Below are 8,753 nucleotides of genomic sequence, written 5' to 3'. Positions count from 1 at the left end.
GGGAAAACGAAGCAAAATTAGCCACTTATAAAGTTGTGTAAAGCCTGTAATCAACTCTTTGACTGCCAGGATTGATCAGTATTTAAATTCTCGTTTCTATACACTGTCAGGTAGACAAATATTGAGAATGAAGATTATGATCAGATTAATTAAGGATATACATAGATTACTTCATGGTTGGCTCGTTTTTATGATTTTTATTCACGAGTTGGGAAGGACCGTTTAAAACGAACGAGTGAGCGAAGCAAACGAGTAAGTTTTCCTTCACAACGAGTGAGTAATAAAATTTCATTCAGTCATTGTGATTGGCTCTCTTTTGTATGCTGCCATGTGCCTCAAGGCCTAGTTCTTCATTGTAGCTGCTCTAAAATTTCCCTCCCTCCCCACCCTTAATGTGCTCTCTGATAGCATGAGATACAAGTTATTCTGCCATACCACTCCTCTTTAAATATGTTCTACTACTGTAGGTATGGCCTTTTGTTGTTAAAGGTCTCTTTACCGAGCTTCCTGTTATATTGAGAGGCTTGGTTTTCAAGCATTATTCAGTTCAAGTAATATGCATGAGTAGTTTGCTACAAAAGATCCCCACCTGATGGGGTCCTCTTTCATTGTCCTCCTTTATGAGCTATCCTCATGAATCGTTTGCTTTTGAATGTTGTTATTGTTCTTTTTGCACGTTCATCCCCTTAAGGGGGGTAGCTCTTAACTACCAAACCGTTGCTGTGGACCCCTTGAAACAGTCAGTTCTCTAATTCCTTTAACTCCACAATAATTATTTTTTCCCAATTGTGTTCTAGTTAATATACCTTTTTAGTATGTACTAAAACAGAGCATAGCGTTGAACTCGCGCTCTGATTGTCTCGTCAAACTCCGAATATCCTGTGCTATTTACCTCGGAGCAACTCGGGAAAAAATGGCGTCCCGATTTGCATCCGTGACAAGTGAAGAAAACATCCAAATTAATTTTTTGTGCTGTATATTATCTCACTGTTTTAGTATATACTAAAACAACTATTCACCTCAGTGTCGGTGGCTAGCGTTGGCTCGGTAAATATCCACCGCTAGCCACCTCCACTTCGGTGAATAGTTGTTAAGTATGGTTCGACTCACAACCATACTTGATAAATCATTTGACCAAAACAAAAAATGGCTAAAAACTCAGCGAGTTAACTATGTTTTCTCACAATTTCTTAACGCAAAAGTATCAGAACATTCTAACGCAAAATCTTTAGCATGGATTTTAAAAGAACTTATTTCTCCAAAAAATTATGACGCTATAAGGCCCTCCGTATACACTTTTCAACATATCAGTTCCACTTTTTGTGCAAATAAACATTCCATGCTACAGTTTACGAAAAATGATGGGACGGTTCCCATCCGGTCCTTCCGTTTCCTGGGAGCCTTTACCTGTTTTTCACTGAAACGCAAGCAGGATTGGGACTAGTTGCGCATGCAAGTGATGTCAGATTTCTATTGGAAAGGTTACTTCATGATCATAGAACCATCCTTCCAACCTTTTTGTAGGGCTTTTTGACTAAAAAGCTTCCTTAGCAACCATTGTCTTCCGGTAGTTAAGTGCATCCCCCTCAAGTTGTACAACATTATTGAATTGCTGTACGTGTTATATTATAATATTCAAAGTTCCTTATCATGGCCAGCCATTCTAGAGTTTCTATTATTTAAATAAAACATGGTGGGTTCGGGATGAAGTGCTTCCTTACAGGTCACCCTTTGCCTCACTTGATCCCCAGCCCCCCTTTGTCCCACAAATGCGTTTGTTGTGTTGTTTTTCCTGGGCCGGTTGACAGCATTAAACAACTTTTCCGTCGTTATAGGTTTTAGTGTGAAACAGGACGCGGAAAGGAGCCCATCTGGAGTGTGCAACTTCCATACAGCGTCTGTGAAACGGCATTTTCACAAGTAGGTTTATTTTTAGACTAGCCCTTCCCGCGAATTCGGTCAAAAAACAAAGGCAGTTCCGGTTCGGTGACCTTATGACGTCAGCTTCATTTCTTGTAATTGGTCATCGGGCTCCTGTGGGAGTCTCATTCGCGGGAAATTCAATCTAAAAATAAATCGGTCTGTGAAAACGCCGTTACACGAACACAGTAGAGTTGTAGGCTCCGGGTCATGGGTTCCCGGCGATGATGTAAACACTCTCCCGACTTCAATTCTGCAACTTAAAACACAATGGTGGTTGTACAGTAAGCTTAAAACTGACTAGAGGACACCTGGATTTAGTTACTTAAAGTGCCCCTGTGATTAAATAAATCACTTTCTTTTTTCTTCAGATTTTGAAAGTGTGCTTGTTTAACACCTGACTGGCAAAATTTTGAGCTTTGCATTGATTTTTGTCCAAAGGCCGTTTACTTTGAGTGTAAATTTTATCTTTCACGATCCGCCATTACTCACGTTCAAAACTGACCGATTGGACCTCATAGGGTTGGGAAAAGTGACGTCAAAGGCTCACTAGCTTAAAATTTCAGCGTATGAATGCAGCTTATTATATAAGCAAAACGCGATTTTAAAAGTCTGAAAGCCAAAACCTCCCGTGCTGAATATTAATTCTGCAGCGTACACACGCATTGCATTCTTACACTCGTGAGCTTTTGACGTCATTTTCTCTTCGATCCAACCTCGTACCCAGGGCGCTCTTCCCTGGCTTTGGGTGGAAAGTGCCCTGGGTACGAGGTTTTCCTCGATCCGGCTCTCTCAAGAAGTTAAAGTTAGTAATGGCGGACCATTAAATAGGAAAATTCCAGTTAAAATAAAGTAAAATGAAGTAATGTAAAGTAAAGTAATGGCGGACCATTAAATAGGTAAATTCCAGTTAAAATAAACAGGTGTCTTTCTAAAATCAAAGCTTAAAAACTTAAAAACATAGTTCTCAAATCCAATGAAAAATAAGAATTGATATTTTGGTCACAGGGGCACTTTAAGAATGTTTTTATTACTTGCTTGTTACCATATTTGTTTTTTTTTTTTTGCAACGCGCTATGTGATAGCCTGTCCGGGAGTTTTTTGGAAGACAAGACGCCAGGGGGCTATACGTGGCTATACGTGGAAAATTATAAATTTAAGGAGGCTCACACCAGTTTCAACAATTTGGAGGCAATGTTTTGGATTACCTCTACAACTCTGTTTCACGAAGCAGCAATGTTATGGTACGAAATGAAGCAGCAATGATTGCTCAATAATGCACTCATTAAAGTGACGTAAGACGTCACCATAACAGCAAAAGACCGGTCTAAAAACGCCCTGTATTTTGTCTTAAAACGACTCTTAATAAAACTCTCTGCAAGGTCTAAAAAAATTTTTAGGGGTGGATTCAGAGCCACCTTAACTTTTTCCCACTTGTGAAGGTGGCTCTTAATCCGCTCCAGAGAATTTTTTTTAGACTTTGCACAAGACAAAAATAAAGCTAAAGTCAGATCCACGGGATACGGGATATTATGTGCGGTCACACATTCAAGAAAAAACCCCAGCAATCAGGGCTTGACTTAAGGTGAAAAGCACAAGCCGCATGAGACTTCGACTCAACCGTTTTTTTAGATGGCATCCCACGTAAAAATTGTTCGCGAGAGAACCGGCCTATAGTCGTCCAAATTTTTTACGCAATTTTGAGTGATACACGTGCTCATTGCAATTATTGATCGTTTCAAAGGAATTGTGTCTCGGAATTTGGTCAAATTCAGCGATTGCGAACTGTTAACCAACCAAGCAATCGTAAAAATAATTACTTAGCCTCTAAAGAAAGTTTGAAGGAAACTGCAAGTACAAAAGGAGGCAAGTACGAGCAAAATTGAAGAAGATTAAAATGGATTGCAATTGGGGTTTTGAAAACAGTGCAGCCTAACCGTTTTTCTATTTGTCTGGCCTCAGTTGTTAAAAAGATGGATAACGCTAACCACCGGAGAAATCTCACGGCTAAACACTTGCAAAACCAATGGAGTTATCCAGCGGATAGCGCTATCCACCCTTCGAATAACTGGGGCCAGAAACTTAAATCATGTCTACTCGTCATACATCATATTAATTTATTTTACTTATTATATAGATATTGATGAAATACCAGGATTTCTTTTTGGGGGACTGGGTCGGCCATGGAGGAGTGAAGACGTGTTTCACTCTGCTCCCGTGAATTTGACGCTCATAAGTTAGCTCTCTCTCTGTTTTTTATGGCCGAGGACAACTCTTAAACGAACAAGAATAAGCACGAGTTCTAGCTCAGACAGTGAAACGCGTTCACCAGACGGTAAAAGGATTTACATATCAAGTTTTAACACGACGCTCACCGAGAACGACACAAGTGGTGGTTCGCTTGACGATAGCGGGGATCAAGTTTTGAAAGCCTTGACGATGTCTAATAAGATTGGGCAACAGCTTCAGCAAATCCTGGACAGACTAGAAAGAATGGAAACCAAATTGCAAACGATGGAAGGAGTCCTCTCGCAGATCTCTAATTTGGAGAAAGCCGTAAATAAGATTCAAGTGAGTATAGTATCCTTTAATGATAGGGCTAAGAAGATGGATGAGACGATTCAAGACTTGGATGCGGGGCTGACTTCGTTAAATGCAGACATCGAGGAAATGCAGAATAGGGAGAAACAAAATTTGGGGAAGATTAAAGAGTTACACGACCAAATTCTCTATCAGGATGTCTATAGTAGAAGAGAGAACTTACGAATCTTTGGCCTCCCAGAAACAGATCTCAGTACTGAGAACACAGGGGACGTGGTGTACAAGTTTTTTGAGCGTGAATCAGAGCTAGAAGACGCGAGGAACATTGAATTTCAGCGAGTCCATAGGCTTGGAAAAAGGAAGGCAGGACAGTCAAGGCCGATAATCGTTCGCTTTCTTAGATTCCCGGAACGTGAGCGTGTTTTCAGAAGTGTGCGTGATCTAGGGGTGGAATCGGAGGTGAAAGTGTACGCGGATTTACCTAAAGAAATACGAGAAAGAAGACAAAAATTATGGCCAAAAATGAAAAAAGCGAGAGAGGAAGGCAAAGTAGCTTTTTTTGATAAGCGAGAACCAGATAAGCTTTATATTGACGGTGTGTTGAATATTTAAATGAGCTTGCTATATGTTTATTTTTGATAGCGGGTGTGGTTTGTAAACTTTGCATATTGTTGAGAATCAACGGTGGTCCTTAAATCCCAAGGGTGGCATATGGATGTAGAATATCTGCTGCTCTTCTTAATGCGTATGGATGCATGTGTTTGTTCATTGTTCACATGTGTGTTGTTTTTGTGTTTATCAAGTAGTTTTTGTTCTGTGTTAGGCGCTACGTGTTACTTACTTATTATACATGTTTCAACCAGCTTGGAGAAGAATTACTTCATGTTTCACTTTCACAAAAGATAACGTTGATTTTAAATTACTCTCTTTAAATGTTCGAGGGATTCGTTCATCCATAAAGAGGAAAGCTTTGTTTATGTGGTTGACTCGGCAAAAGGCGGACATTATTTTTCTCCAGGAAACGTATAGCACGAAAGAGGTGGAAGATATCTGGAATACTCAATACAAGGGTAAGAGTTTCTATTCACATGGAACTAACCACAGTTGCGGGGTAATGATTTTAATAAAAGACGATTTGGAATTTGAGTATAAATCGTCCGTTTTGGACACTAACGGTCGTTACATTTTGATTGACGCCACTGTACAGGGATCTGATTTTTTATTGGTCAATATTTATGCACCAAATAAGGTTCAAGAGCAATGCGAATTTTTCAGCGGTTTAGAAAAAATGGTAGAGGAATTAAATACAAGCGCTGAGCAAAAAATTGTAGTAGGTGGGGATTTTAATGTTGCTATCGATCCTGATTTGGACTGTTCTGGGGGTAATCCCACAAAAAAAGATTCTGTCAAACACATTCAAGACATATGTTTAAATTTCGATTTAGTAGATATTTGGCGTGTGAGGAATCCGGTATGTAAACGCTTCAGCTGGAGACAAAAAAATCCTTTTCTTCAACGGAGACTAGATTATTGGCTCTTGAGTGACTCGTACCAGGAGGAGGTAGAGGGTGCCGACATAATTCCCTCTTTGAACTCCGATCACTCGGCTATTGTGCTTCAGTTTAGCAGTGTAGAAAAGCAAAAGCACGGTCCATCTTATTGGAAATTTAATGCAAGTTTGTTAGATGACTCTGATTTTTGTAAGCTTATAGCTGAGAGTGTGCCAGTGTGGCGATAGGAGTTCATTGAAGTTACTGATAAGCGAGTTCTTTGGGACTTAATCAAATATCGAATACGACAGGTTACGATTAAGTACAGCAAAGCTAAAGCTAAGGCCAGAAGACAGAATTTGAAAGTAATAGAAGACTCATTAAAGCAGTGCGAGGAGGATTGCAGTGTGTTTCCATCCCCCGAAAATATGGAAAAAATGGAGAATATTCGAAACGAGTACGAATTGTTTTATGAGCATTTATCAAGGGGTGCGATAGTACGTTCCAGGGCCACCTGGTTTGAGCAAGGAGAAAAAAGTAACAAATGTTTCTTAAACCTTGAAACCTACAAAAAATCCAAGAGTTGTATTCGCAAGGTGTATACCAAAGACGGCTTTCTTACCTCTGACCCCAAAAGAATCATGAAGGAAGTGGAAGTTTTTTATTCTAGTCTTTACAAGACTGACAATTCTAAGATCCCGAGCAACGTTTCAAACACATTCTTACTTTCTCAGGCAATCCCAAAGCTTTCAAACGAAGAGGCGATGGCGTGTGAAGGAAGATTGACGCTTGCGGAGTGTTTTAAGAGTTTGCGATCTTTTCAAAGCAACAAATCCCCAGGTAACGACGGCCTTACGGTTGAGTTCTATAATGCGTTTTGGGAAAGTCTTTGAAAGCTTCTTGTAGACAGTCTTAATTGCTCATTTGATAAAGGTGAACTATCAAATTCCCAAAAACAAGCAATAATAACTTTGATAGAAAAGAAAGATAAAGACAAACGAAAAATTTCTAATTGGAGGCCAATTTCTTTAATTAATGTAGATGTCAAGATTGGATCTAAAGCCATTGCCTTGAGACTCCAGACTGTTCTCCCTAGAATAATTCACCATAATCAGCATGCATATGTTAAAGGACGAACAATCAATGATGCAATAAGGACGATTGATGATATACTCGTATATACTGAAAGATATGGTATCAACGGCAAAATGCTAGCAATAGATTTTCAGAAAGCCTTTGATTCAGTGAATAGGAATTTTTTGTTTAGCACATTGGCTGCTTTCAATTTTGGCCCTTCGTTCATCCAGTGGATACAAACCTTTTACCAAAATATTTCAAGTTGTGTTCTAAATAACGGGTTCTCTACCGGACCTTTTAAGATAGAAAGAGGTGTGAGGCAAGGAGATCCACTCTCTCCATACTTGTTCATTATTGTCCTAGAAGTACTAGCTGTTAGTATACGTAAAAATAAGGATATTCAAGGGATTGTGGTGGATGGAATCGAAATTAAACTTGAGCTTTTCGCAGACGATCTTACTGTATTCCTGAGGAACGATTGGTCTCTTAGACACCTCCTTGCTCTTATTTCAAAGTTTGGAATCTGTTCGGGTCTTGTCATAAATTTTGACAAAACAGAAATGTTTATCTTGGGGAACTCGGTTATGGCTCCAGCACAGGACCAAAGTATTATGAACATTAACGTTAAGAGAGCTGTGAAAATATTAGGGGTGTATTTTACTTACGACAGCCGTTTGAGACACAAACTAAATTTTAAGGAAATAATAGATGCTGTCAAAACAAAACTTCAACTTTGGAAGTGGAGAAATCTGACAATAATTGGAAGAATTCAGATCGTTAAAACTTTTGTAATTCCACTGATAATGTACCGTGCTGGATCAATTTGTATAGATAAGGAGGTGGTAACTGAGGCTAATAGGATTATATTTGACTTTATCTGGAAAGGGAAAGACAAAGTAAAACGAGCTTCCTTAGTTGGTGACATAAAAGATGGGGGCCTGAAGGCCCCGCATTTAGAATCGATAATTAAGACTCATAGAATAATGCTTTGCCAGAGACTCGCGGATGAAGAACCTTGTAATTGGAAAACTATTTTATTTCACTATTTGAAACAGGTCGGGGGAAGTTCATCCTCTGTTGCAACTTTGACATAAAAAAGCTACCGATAAACCTCCCAATGTATTACAGGGAATGTTTTGAGTGTTTTTCGCATTGCTCCGCAGCCACCGATAACAATGTACTTGAGCTTTCGCACGAACAAATTTCCAACACTGTTCTTTGGAACAATAAATTTATATGTATTAATAATAAATCAGTCTTCAATCAAAGCTTGGTTAGTAAAGGAATAATCAAAATAGGCGATTTAGTAACAGAGAAAAACCAATTTATTTCTCAATGTAATCAAAGCCGGGTGAATCTTTCTCCAAAAGATATTTTTGATTTGATGTCCTTAGTTGATGCAATCCCTGCACCGTGGCGACAGTCGCTGAAAATAAATGGATACTTGAACAAGAGTCCTTTTGCTATTCAGGACCAAATTCAACTTGTGCTCAATAACCAGGAGGTCTCGATCACTGAGGCGACCTTTAAGAAGGTTTATAGGGAGTTGGTCTCTGGTTTTGTTACTCCACCGACAGCTCATTCAAAGTTTAATGAAAGCTTTAATGGTGTTTGTTTGGACTGGAACGAAATTCATAGTTTGCCCTTTCTAGTCGCTTTAGACACAAAGTCACGAGAATTTCAATATAAAATTTTAAATAGGTATTTAGTGACAAATACGTTTTT

Source organism: Montipora foliosa, chromosome 11, assembly GCF_036669935.1.
Source record: "Montipora foliosa isolate CH-2021 chromosome 11, ASM3666993v2, whole genome shotgun sequence".
Lineage (NCBI taxonomy): Eukaryota > Metazoa > Cnidaria > Anthozoa > Scleractinia > Acroporidae > Montipora > Montipora foliosa.
The sequence above is the reverse complement of the archived record's forward strand: the minus strand, read 5'-3'. Positions refer to the sequence as shown.